General features: G+C 42.8%; 1 protein-coding gene and 1 pseudogene across 3 annotated transcripts in view; both read left to right on the plus strand.

The window, feature by feature from the left end:
* The window catches only part of LOC109402145 (dual specificity protein phosphatase 3), a 192,063-nt gene that overhangs the window by 72,382 nt on the left and 111,459 nt on the right, over positions 1-8,222 (plus strand). The gene's annotated exons all lie outside the window — the stretch shown is intronic.
* On the plus strand, positions 5,076-6,899 carry LOC115255846 (methylcrotonoyl-CoA carboxylase subunit alpha, mitochondrial-like; annotated as a pseudogene).

Raw genomic sequence — 8,222 nt, forward strand, 5'->3', positions numbered from 1 at the left:
TCCTGGAGGAATCCCTGAAGGAACTCCCGAAGGAATCCCTGAAGAAACTCTTGGAGGAATCCCTGAAAAAACTCCTGCAGGAAACCCTGAACGAACTCCTGGAGGAATCCCTGAAGGAACTCCTGGAGGAATCCCCGAAGGAACTCCTGGAGGAATCCCTGAATTAACTCCTGCAGGAATCCCTGAACGAACTCCTGGAGGAATCCCTGAAGGAACTTCTGGAGGAATCCCCGAAGGAACTCCTGGAGGAATCCCTGAATATACTCCTGGAGGAATCCCTGAAGAAACTCTTGGAGGAATCCCTGAAGGAACTCCTGGAGGAATCCCTGAAGGAACTCCTGGAGGAATCCCTGAAGGAACTCTTGGAGGAATCCCTGAAAAAACTCCTGCAGGAATCCCTGAAGGAACTCCTGGTGGAATCCCTGAAGGAACTCTGAAGAAATTCCTTGAGAAATCCCTGAAGGAACTCTGAAGAAATTCCTTGAGAAATCCCTGAAGGAACTCCTCAAGGAATTCCAGAAGGAACTCCTGGAGGAATCCCTGAAGGAATTGCTGGAGGAATCCCTGAAGGAACTCCTGGAGGAATCCCTGAAGGAACTCCTGGAGGAATCTCTGAAGGAACTCCTGAAGGAACTCCTGGAGGAATTCCTGAAGGAACTCCTGGAGGAATCCCTAAAGGAACTCTTGGAGGAATCCCTGAAAAAAACTCCTGGAGGAATCCCTGAAGGAATTGCTGGAGGAATTCCTGAAATAACTCCTGGAGAAATCCCTGAAGAAGCTTCTGGAAGAATCACTGAAGGAACTCCTGGAGGAATCCCTGAAGGAACTCCTGGAGGAATCCCTGAAGGAACTCCTGGAGGAATCCCTGAAGGAACTCCTGGAAGAATTCCTGAAGGTACTCCTGGAAGAATCCCTGAAGGATGTCCTGGAGGAATCCCTGAAGGAACTCCTGGAGGAATCACTGAATGAACTCCTGGAGGAATCACTGAAGGAACTCCTGGAGGCATCCATGACGGAACTCCTGGAAGAATCCCTAGAGGACCTCCTGGAAGAATCCCTGTAGGAACTCTATGCACTGGGCTGAGCTGATGCCAAAAAAAAAACCTCAATACTTGGCTAAATATAGATTGACTAACATGTCGAACTTTGGCCAAAAACGTAATTGCTTCCATTTAAAGTTTTTTTTTTTAAATTTTTTTAACGGGATCGTTGACGTTAAATCAACGCTATGCGTTAACGGTCACATTGACCAACGCGCCTGAACAATCAACGTGAAATTCGTTGATCGTTACAGTTAACGTTAACGACCTAACATAACGGCGTTAATCGTTGATTAACGTTAACAACCATGGTTGAAACGAACCAATGTACACTACCCGCCAATAATATGGAATCGTTCAGATACTCAGTGTTGCAGCACCCAAAAAGTTTGGCATCACCCAAAATAAGGAGGAAAAATAGAGTAAACTTAGAACCAATTGGCTTCTTTAGTGGTGTTGAGATAATTCCATATTCTGAATCTGCATGCCAAACTGAGCCGAAATCCAAATTTTCATGAATTTTGGTGCCCGGGAACCTATTTTAAAATCAATTTGAAGTTTGTATGGGAGCGATTTATCGAATCACCCCTCGTTGCATTTTGTACTGGGCGGCGCTGTCAAACAGTTGCCCAGCTGTCAAAAGGTGATTTCGAAAAATCTCTTTGTAATTGATTTTAGGTATCAAAATAAAGTTCTAAAAATCCGAAAAAAAATCATAGTGGCTCAGAAAAAGGTGCTCTTTCGTATGAAATCAAAAAATGAATACATTTTTCAAAATTTAAAAACCCAATTGGGTTGTGGGTACGAGTTGCATTTTGAAAGAGAATTAGGGGGGTCATAAATGATTTGTGCCTCAAAGACCTAAAATAATCACATTTTAGGGTGATGCCAAACTTTTTTGGGTGCTGCAATATTCAGTATGAGTGTTGCAATATGCGATTCCATTTTATGGCGGGTAGTGTATGCTTAAACTGGTGGGAACATATTGTGGAGGGACAATTTATTTTTTTGCAGGGGGTCGAATGCGATGCAAAAGATACAACAACTTTTTGGTAAACTACAATTACCACTACAATTGCTAATACCACGGAGCGATAACCCTTCATCCAAAATAAGAAGGAAGGAAGGAAAGGCTGTGGAAAGGTTTTGTATCGTAGTTATGATCAACTGCTTATAAAGCAGAAGCGGATGTCGAGGCGGAGGCGCAAGGCGCAAGGCCTTTGAGTCTTACAAGCCAGTGGTAAGTGGTAACTATGTTGCCACCATCAATTTCGTGTGCCACTCTAACCCTCGGGGTCGAAGGAGCAGTATCTTTATTTATGGCTAATTGGGGCTAGTACGGAAGGTGCCCATATAGCCGAGGCGGTAAACGCACGGGTATTCAGCATGACCATGCTGAGGGCGACGGGTTCGATTCCCGTTCGGTCCAGGATCTTTTCGTAAAGGAAATTTCCTTGACTTCCTTGGGCATAGAGTATCTTCGTGCCTGCCACACGATATACGCATGCAAAATGGTCATTGGCAGAGGAAGCTCTCAGTTAATAACTGTGGAAGTGCTCATAGAACACTAAGCTGAGAAGCAGGCATTGTCCCAATGAGGACGTCACGCCAAGAAGAGAGAGAGTGGGGCTAGTACGGGAACAGGTAGTCGAACCTGTTACCCTTAGTATGGTTTGTCTGAACACTTGCGCGTTTATCGCTTTGACTGGACTTGGACACTTGAGGAAATTGCACCCAACACAGTAGTATAAGTTTCAACGCGGGATAAGAAAACAAGTAGACCATTTCAGTCCTCTTGTAAATTGTCCCTAGGTACATTTCCAAATTTCTGACAATTCATAAGAAATGCTGACTATAAAATCTACCAGCTATGGCGTACGTGGAGTGTTGGACTTACTTACTCAATGTTCGACGTACTACTTTGTCGGTGGTACCAACGGCGTCATGGTCGCAATTTTTTCCGCAGTCATGTTCGCAGATTGTGAACAATCCTCGGTACTCACTTTACGTAATTTTTGTTTAGTCCCTTACTGTCAGAGCTGTCAGATCAGTGTAACACGCTAAGTAAAATTTACACAAAAGGTAATTTACACGGAAAAAAATACACGGTTATGAATATTTATTGGGTACCGGACTGATCACCGAAAATTTGATCGTTTTCTTTGGTACATCGAGGTCTTGAAATTAGTCTATGGTGGTACTGCTGTGCTGTCCAATGACAAAGGGTTCATTTTTCTCTTAATGTTATCTACTTCGCCTTTTCACTTTGGACTATGCAGGAATTTTACCCACAGTAACAGGTACATCGATTCATGGACCATCTGTTAGAACATAATCCGCCATCTGTTGGTGTTGATAGCATTTTTTAATTAGCATATAATTGGTGAATTGTCTGTATTACTGACCTGATTTAAAAGCCTTTTATAATTTCAGTTAAGTTTTTCTAAAGTAACTGCTTCAACTATTAAAAATAATATTCGGTACTGAAGGTACTAAATAAAAAAACAAAAGTTTCTCACAAGACTTTCTTGCACAACACAGAAGCTGTCACATTCTAGTGCAACATGTGCGAAGCACCTAGTTCACTTTTTAAAACCACCAACACTGAAAAACTAAAGTATTCAAATTTACTTAAATGTTGAAAAAACAATTCTAGAAGAACATTTGAAAAGGGCCTATCTGCTTTGCGTAAACAAACATGTTTTTGCCTCTGTAGGGCCTATCTACATCCACCCACGCACATCAACACCCTTATCAGAAAGAGTGTTCTTCAAGCTATCTGTTAAGGGTGTTGACGTGTTGATGTGCTTGGGCCCTGCAGCGACAGAAACATGTTTGTTTCCAAAAAGCAGATAGGCCAAGCCTTGATACGATGTCAACAACGGACTCACTCGGGGGACCAATCCACGCTAAGAAAATTTTAGAAAGACTAACAATAAGGTTTACACCGGGTGAAAGTTTTCAAATTAGCTTAACATGTTTATCTATATTTTTTCATGCTTTTTTGATGATTTTTAATGCAAACTTGATTATTGAAGCATAGATAGGGTTTGGGTACTAGTAGTGGACCCCTAAGCCATCGAAATTTACTTCTGCGGCTTTTTAGCTATGTTAAGCATGTTAAGGCAGTGGATTGTTCCAAAGTTGATTTTTTTAACAAGTTTGACGTCCCCTCTTTATGTTAAGACCGTCAAACATACAACATTAATAAATTATTCCAGTGAAATGCGCATTTGAAAATAAGCATCGATGTTGCCTATTATGGACACCACCGGCGTCCATTATAGGATTATTTACAAATATCTTGGCGCCTATAGTGGACCCCCCATTTGATTTCCATGTTAGCTGTCACGCCGCCGACGGTGCCTATAGTGGACCCTCCCCGAGTGTGCGTATAGTGGACCCTTTTGAATGTTTACATTTATTAAATAGTTAAAATAACCGATTGTCGTCTGGGTCATTTGTTTGCTAGGAACTGCTGTGTACCAATGTAATAAATGTTCCAAGAAATGTTCCCCCGGTGGATGTTGCCTGGAAACAGTTGATTTGGGCATTTATATTTGAGTTTTTCTGAAGGGGGTCCACTATAGGCGCAGGATCCACTACTAGCACACAACCCCTACATCTATTCTCGTGTCATTGAAACGAAAAGCATGTTGAAAATTTCGAAACCGTGAAAAACGAATAGGAAATGTGATGGAAAATGTTTGCATCGATTTTTCTCAATGTTTACGTTCAGGGGATAGACCCTTTTCAAATGTAACGCGAGATGTGGAGAATTTTCAATCAGCTGGCTTTGACGATGACGTTTGAGTTTGTTTTGATCTTTTGAATGAGCCTCTGGTACGAATTTACCCTGTCCTCCTGTCCTGCTCACTCACACAGAACATTTGAAAACAGCGCGCGAGCGGCGCGAGCACTGTGCGAGCTTTTTTCAAATTTTCTGTGGGAGGGAGTGAGCAGTAGGCCAGATTCGTGCAGAGGCTCATGATTATAATCATTCTTGGTCTATTTACGTAATGCGCAATTTTTGAACGATTTCCGATACCGCAAGTTGTTTGATTACCGTTATCTGTTCCACGGGCGCAGAAAATGAAATGAGTAGACGGAGGATTATTTTCCGATAGCTTGCAGCAACAGCGGCTTGAAATAAGGTAAGTAAAATAAGCTTAATTGCCAGTGCACAGACTTGTACAGAAGCAATAATTTGTAAATGCTTTTTGGTTGTCCACAGGGGTACATGCACAAGGCAGCTTTTCCTGGCCGTCAGGCCATTCATCCGAGATACGAATTTTTGTCGAAGAACGTGGAGTTTACGGACCTGTGCCAAGAGGGCATTATATTTATTGGCCCGCCACCTAGTGCGTTCCGGGATATTGGAATCAAGAGTCCTTCGAAGCATATTATCATGAGTGCTGATGATCAAGGTAGTTTGCGGTGGCGGTGGAAAGGATATGAAGATTGCCGAGATGGAAGCGGATTTCTTCACGGCGCTGCAGTCGGCGAGAACTGATGTTGGTGCTGGCTGCTGGAGAATGTTCGTTCGCCAAGGCATGTGGAAGTGCAGGTATTTGCCGATCACCATTGAAATGCGGTTTATCTTTATGAGCAGGATTGCTCAGTTCAGAAACGCCATCAGATGATCATCAAAATAGCGCCTTCTCCGGGATTGTCGGAAGAGCTGCGGGTTCGGCTGCGGATTAAGCGACCAAGGCCGTGAATTACATCGGTGCCGGAACCGTAAAATTCAGAACTAGACAAAGAGAATTTGTTGTTCCACTTCATGGAGATGAATAGACGTCATCAGGTGAAACATCCGATTACGCAAATGATCACCGGAATGGATCTGGTTGAGTGGCAGATTATGGTTGCTTCCGGAGAAGCCCTTTCGGTGACGCAGGAGCAAATCCGCAAGACCGGCCATGCGTTCGAAGATCTAGCGAGCGGATTCCTACCAGGAGCTGGTAACTCAGCGCCAGAGCACTGCCAAAGTGGAAACCGGTGTACGGCAAGGAGATGAAGTGTCCATGCATTACAATCAAATGATTTGGTCTTGTGGGTCGAGAACCGCCCGAGTGTCTTCCAGCTGCTGATCGGACTGTTGCGAAACTGTCAAATCGCTGGACTTCAAACGTGGACTTCCTGGTCGATTTCGCTTGCCATGGGCATTTCCAAGCGGCGGATGTTCACACCGGCTTCATCGATCAGCATATGACCACCTTGTTCCAGGTGTTAACTGTTTCCAACGAAACATTCGCCTAGATGGCACTGGCTTCGTCCTAAATGAAAATTTCAGCACCCGGAAGTCGCTGTCTCGGTTGAACCCGTTCGATCGGGAGCTGAACTTCCGACCCTATTATATTCCGAACCAAAACTTCCATCTGTAGGTGGATGAGAAAGCGCACTAGGTGGAGGTAAAATCCAATGGAGCAGGCATTGAAGTTCGTGTCGATGGAGGCACCTATACTTGAACGTAAATGCCACTAGAAAACCGCACGAGAACCGGTTCCTGCTGCGGACTAGCATCGATGGACACGTAGCTTGCTTCAACACGGCGATTGAAAGCGGTTCCATCTCATTGTATGATGATAGTGGCCTCACTCCCGCGAAGTAATCCAGCTCAAATTTGCACCTGTCGAAAGTGCCATGGAGGAAGCCAATGTCGGTATAGTTATCTTTCCCATACCGAGAGTGTTCGATAAGTTGTTTATTAAGCCGGGAGATTCCGTCAAATCCGATACTCCGCTGGCCGGGCTAATTGCCATGAACAAGGAACACGGCCTCAAGGCAGCCATGGACGGAGTGGTCAAGGTCGTGCCTAACGCCGAGTGATCTAACGTGCAGAAGGAGGCGTTTTGATAGCATTCGAATCGAGCTAGGGGAATAAGGAGCAGACAACTGCCGAATTGTGATACAGTTGTGCATTTACAATCAATAGTAACAGCTGTGGTAACAGGGTAACAGTGACAAATCGTGCATTTATTAGAAATATTTAGTTATTTTCTATTATAGGATAAAAAACGAGTAAAACAGTAAAAAATATGTTACGACGGGGATAAAAAATACATGTTTGAGTACTATTAACCCTTGAACAAACAAGCACCTGCTCGAAGCTCACGATCTTCTGTATTTTTTGGATTTATTTGTGTTATTGGAAACCTTCAAGTGTATTTATCGTTTCAAGAAATTCAAAATATTTCATGGATGTATCTTATCTTTTTCTAAGGTTTAACTTACCTGAACTCTGATTCGCGTACTGTGACGAGGATGGTGTCCATGTTTCATTTTCTGCTGACAGCATTAGAAGTTGGTTTTCGAATGCGGAAAGTGCAAGGTCGGTCACTATTCTGCATCCATCAGCTTCGGTGTATACAGCTTGAAGATTCTTACAGAATGCTCCTGAACCTTTAAATTTGATAAGAATGAAGATTTTGATTATTTGATTATATTTTCTCGCCCAATACATTACTTAAGATCCCATTACTTATGTATAAACATTTGCCTAAGCTAGTCGACATCAATCCAAGGTTCGTTTTGTTTGGCCAAATATTTATCACGTGTAATGAGTTCTAAAGAAGAATTGAAGCAAATAATAATCTTACCTTGTTCTAATAAACTGGCAATGGTGGGATGAGCTGGCAGGGCCAAACGATTGATTCGGGATACATCGCATACTTTGTAGATTTTCACCTTATCTCCCATTTTTAATTATTCTTGTATTGTTTTGGATTTTACGCTGGTTTAAATTAACGGGATTGCATGTTGGATAAACAAGTATTGCTTATTCTTTTCGCAAAATACTCTCAAAGGCGCTCGATCAACAAATTCCGTTATGTTTTTAGCCACAGTTCCATGTAAATCCGAAGTGATTTCCATAAGGCCTTTTTCATGAGCATGTATAACGGATCGCTTTTGACCAAAGATTATTATTTGTTCGCTGGTTTTGTTGAAAATCAAAAGCTGAATTTGGACCACATAAAATTGCTCTCCAAATTCGTCGTGTTCGAGGAACAAGAAGTTGTCTAACTTGTATTCGTACCCACAATATGAGGCTTCTTCAGCATATATGGCTTCATAGCTGAGGAGACCATGCTTGTTGACATCCGTCTGAATTTCTACAGGCAGATCTTCATAGTTGTCTACGAATGTAGTAAGTACGAGCTCTCTGTCAAAGCGACTATT

This window comes from Aedes albopictus, chromosome 2, assembly GCF_035046485.1.
Source record: "Aedes albopictus strain Foshan chromosome 2, AalbF5, whole genome shotgun sequence".
NCBI classification, from domain to species: domain Eukaryota; kingdom Metazoa; phylum Arthropoda; class Insecta; order Diptera; family Culicidae; genus Aedes; species Aedes albopictus.